Source organism: Octodon degus, unplaced genomic scaffold (genome assembly GCF_000260255.1).
Source record: "Octodon degus isolate 3935 unplaced genomic scaffold, OctDeg1.0 scaffold00041, whole genome shotgun sequence".
NCBI classification, from domain to species: Eukaryota; Metazoa; Chordata; class Mammalia; order Rodentia; family Octodontidae; genus Octodon; species Octodon degus.
The window spans coordinates 4,063,992-4,069,084 of NW_004524617.1; the positions used below are offsets into that span (position 1 = coordinate 4,063,992).

The window sequence follows — 5,093 nt, forward strand, 5'->3', positions numbered from 1 at the left end:
CTGCTGGGGGAGGAATGATATAGCCACTGTACAAGAAAATTTGACAGTTTCATACAAATCTAAACATACTCTTACCATAGGATATAACAATTAAACTCTTTGGTATTTACCATAAGGAAATGAAAATGTATCCACCCCAAACCTTGTCATAAATATTTCTGGCAGCTTTATTTATAATTCCAAACCTTGGAAGCAACTGAGATGTCCTTTAGTAAGTGGATGAATAAATTATGGGATATATAGACAACGGAGTATTATTTAGTGCTGGAAACAATCATATATAAAGCCATAAAAATATATAGATGAAACTGAAATGTATGTTACTGAATGAGTATTTGCAAACGTGAACTATTGAATGACTCCAACTATGTGACAGTCTATAGAAGGCCAAATTATGGCAAGAGTAAAGAGATCAGTGCTTGCCAAGGATTGGGCTGGGGAAATGCATAGGCAGAGCACAGAGGATTTTTAGGGCAGTGAAAAAATGTTTATGGTGCTATATTGGTAGATACATGTCATGTATTTGCCAATCCCTATAGAATATATACTGAGCCTGAAGCCTTTTTGTTGATAATTGTGTGCCAGTGTAAGATGATCTTTAGTAATAAATGTACCACTCTGGCATACGATGCTGATAGTGGAGAGGTTTCATGTGTGTGTGTGTGTGTGTGTGTGTGTGTGTGTGTGTGTGTGTTACAGGAAAACAACCTGTTCCTTCCATTCAGTTTTTCTGTGAATATGAAACTGTCCAAAAAATTGAAGTGTAATTTGTTAAAAGGAGATAAATGAATTAAAGGCGTGTATAAGCATTTTAAAGAAGTGGAAACACAGACAGCTACTAAACACATGAAGGTATATTTCAGCTTTGTTGGTAATTTGGAAAAAATATCTGGTCCCAAATTAAGTACAATATTTTAAATAGACAGTTGTCTAAATATGTAGGTTTTTAGACATTTTCCAAGGATGGGAATTGATAAGATGTCCTATATATGGATGTTGAGAATGGATTTTGCTCCTTAAGTTAAAAAATTGCATACACTATGACTAAGGCAATTAAATTCCTAGATGTATTGTTAAGAGAACTACCTTCCTCTACACACAGTGCTATGAACCTGAAACATCTATGAAAAATGTATGGAAAAAGAGGCCAATGGAAGTTTTAAAACTGTTGGTATGCCATTTTCATTTATAAGAAACATATACATATTTATCATACATACATGTATGTGTGTGTGTTGCTAGTGGTAACACCCAGGGCATCATACATGCTAGGCAAATACTCTACCATCAAACTATATTACCAGCCCTCTGAATATGCATTTTATTACATAACATGCTTTTCATTTTGTGCTAACCTGTATGAGAAAGAGGGTGTATTAAGTGTAATTAAGAACTGGATTTTCATTCCTCAGGAAAAGATGGTGAATGTGTAACATTTGAGAAAATGTTTGTCAACACTTGTCATCAACCATGGGGATCACAGTAATCTTACTGACTACATGAAAACACAAATATGCCACAGAAGCATCAGAATATACTTCAAAAATTTGCTGTTATTAAGAAAGAGTACTTGAAGGAGATTTAAGATATATGACAAAATAATTTTCACTGAGATAAAAAAATACCCATTAAAGTTAATTTTGTTAATTTTCAATTTGGAGTTTTCTCATGCATGTATATAAAAGCTAATGAAATAGTTATACATATGCTGGTGTTATGAACATAAGAGGGATTTTTCATTAAAATAAACAGCCCCAGATACTTCAAGAAGAACATAGGTATTTCAATAATTGTTCTTCTTACTTAGTTAATATAATTAAATGGAAGCTTTTGAATGTTCATTCTTTTGGAATAAGGATTTTTTTGTTGTTGTTCCTCGCATGCCTTCAGGGCACGTTTGGCCAGCGGGAGAGTTGTGAGGTTCGAACTCCAGCCACCTGAGGCTGACAGCTTTGTGGAAGCAGCCACTTAAAGGACAGAGCTAGGCCCAGGCCCCCGAATGTTCATTCTTTTGAAGATAAAATGTGACATTAATGTCAACGCTATTGCAAATTTAATTAAAAATTAAACTTTAAGTACAGAGTTTTTGCTTTTGAGACTAAAAATTGTTATTAACTTTGGTAGAGCAGAATTTCATGGTAAAAACAATATTCTCATTATATTAACAAATGTATAAACCAAAACTGTATTTGTAATATGTCATAATGAACACATAATTTATAAGTGTATCCAGTCAAAAATTAATAGTCTTCTAACTGAAATAAGAAATTTATATATTATAAATATTTTTAAATATTTTAATAAGTACACAGAATAACTAAACTTATTTGTGATGAACACACTGAAAGCTAAAAGTACTCTAATATGACAGTATGAATTTTTCTGCTTCTTTTGGATTTTTAAAATATTTGTGCCTTTAAAATTTTTTTTGTTGAACAATTGAATTTATTCCCAAAATGAGGGCTGAAAGAAGGTCTGGAACAAGAGCTAGGTCTCCTGCCCTCTCCCCTCCACCCACCTAGAGCCTGGGCAGAGTGGGCCACCTAAGGCCTGGGATGGCTCCTGGTCTTGAGGACCTGTTCAGGTAAGATGGCAAGCAGATGTTGGACAGGGTCATTTAGGAGGTTGATATGCCAGCTTTTGACTTTTCAGGATGGATCACTTATGCCGTTTCATTGTGTACACCAGTGGTAGCAACAACTGGTCCCATCATCATCATCATCAACATCTTGAGCCTCATCTGTTTTCGATGGTCATGCTCTGGCTCATATGCCCAGCACAGGAAGGTGCACACATCCTTAGCTACCTGGGACATGGTACCGGGAATGCCATCATCGAACTCCAAGACATCAGTGTAAATGTGATGGGCCATACTAATGGCCTGGCCTGGGAAGTAGGGGTTGAAGTAGAGGCCTTTTGCAAGGACATCCCAGTGGGTGGTTCGCAGTAGGCATGAGCAAGGAGAAGACATAGTCTTCACCACCATGCTTAGCTTAGATGTAGCTGAGATTAGGAGGCAAGTCTCCATTGTTGACAGCTCTGGTGGCCTCAGGATTTGGGTATGGTTTAGGGAAGTAATGAGACAGCTTTCCTACTCTCATGAGCATCTCCCCATCCTGGACCTCCACCTCCTTGGCTAATGCCTTAGCTTCTTCCTCCATGTAGCACATGCCCACAACGTGGCAGTTAAGCCATGTAGTCTATGCTGTGGCAGTAAGAGCACACCTGCTTCTGTACCTGGAAGCCTGGATGCTGGTGTGGTCCACGGAGAAGAGGAGGCCACGGTGAGACCATAGTTAGTTGGGGGAGGAGTGCAGCTCCAGGTCACTTGCATTCACAGCAGAATGTAGAGCCACAGCCAGCCCTGCATCCCCTGCCACCAGCATGCCCAGCATCATTTTTTGACTGCGAGAAAAACTACATTTCTAAGGACACTACCTGATGGGTCTGCAGCATGAGCTGCCCTGCCTGCATGCTGCCTAGTGGCCCCAGGCACAGAAACAAGGGAACCCTGTGCCCTGTGGGCCCAGCACCACCCCGTGAAGAGTAGCTGACACCACCATGTTGGCCTGCTCAGAGCGGCCCCATGTCAGCCTCCTCAGAGCAGCCGTGCCTTTAAAAATTATTTTGTAAATCACCCCTGGGTGCACTGAGCTGGCCACCAAGACCTGGTGTTGAGGCACATGCCTATAATCCCAGGGCTGGGGAAGCTGAAAACAGGAGAATCGCTACAATTCTGAGCTGCATAGTCAGGCCCTGTATCAAATACGCAAATTTTTAAAAAGTTTAAAATAAAAATTATGTTTCCTCAAAGAAACAAAATAAATAGACATGTTACAGACTAGGAAAAAGTACTATGCAATACATATATCTTAAAATAAAAAAAAAATAGAAAAGATACAAATCCTAAGAAAGGCCTGGGAATATAGCTCAGCAGCACAGAACCTGGTAAGCACAATATCATGAGTTTGATTCCTGGTACAAAAAACAAAACAAAACAATGAAAGCTCCTAAATACACCAGTAAACAATCCATGAAATCAAAGATGTAATTAAAAATCTACCAACAGAGAAATTCCCAGGCCCAGACAGATTCACTGCTAAATTTCATAGGAGATTTAGTGAAGACCTAACACTACTACTTCTCAAACTTTGTAATGAAATTGAAAGAGAAGCAATACTCCCTAATTCATTCCTAGCAGCAAGCATTACCCTGATACTAAAACCAGAGAAGGACCCATAAAGAAGAGAACTGTAGGCCAATCTCCCTGCTTAATGTAGATGCAAAAATCCTCAATAAGATACAACAAAAAGAATGCAGCTTTACAGTCAAAATTCCACCAGCATATCTCAAAGAATTAGAGAAAACAATCTAAAAATTCATTTGGAAGCAGAAGAGACATACACTAGCAAAGGCAATTCTGGGCAACAAAGGTAAAGCAGGGGACATCAAAATCCCTGAGTTGAAATTATATTATAAAGCTGCTATGATAAAAACAGAAAGGCAATGGCAAAAATCAGCTGAACAAATTAGAAGCTGCAGAAACAACTCCAGACATACTTGGCCACATTAGCTTTGCCAAAGGTGCTAAACACAATCATTGGAAGGAAGAGAGCCTTTTTAATAAATAGTGCTAGAAAACCTGGCTGTGCACATGCTGAATCTTGAAGCATCTTTCACCATGCACTAAATTAAAATTGAATCAAAGACCTAAATATTAAAATGAAAAGTTAAATTTACTGAGATAGACTAGGTAAAACTCTTGAAGACATTGGTGTAGGCAACTTTTTGAATAAAACCCCAATCATAAAGGAGTTATCACCTAGAGTCAACAACTGGGATCTCATTTTATTGAAAAGATTTTGCACAGCAAGAGAAACCATGAACAGAGTGAAAAGACAACCCACTATTTTATTTTTTTCCATAGTTTTATTGAGAAACAAATAGCAATGAGACAGTTTCAAACCAAATTGGTAGGACAATTTCAATAATTAACACATTGCATACATTCTTCTTAGTGGTTAATTGCTGTACAAGATGCGGACATGATATCCTATTTACAAACACCATTAGAACAAATCACTCTATTCATT

The 5,093-nt window shown here is 37.9% G+C and overlaps 1 pseudogene; it reads right to left on the bottom strand.

Annotated features, from left to right (window-relative positions):
* Positions 1 to 2,613: 2,613 nt before the first annotated feature.
* LOC101585571 lies at positions 2,614 to 3,563 on the bottom strand (annotated as a pseudogene).
* Between the last annotated feature and the right edge of the window lie 1,530 nt (positions 3,564 to 5,093).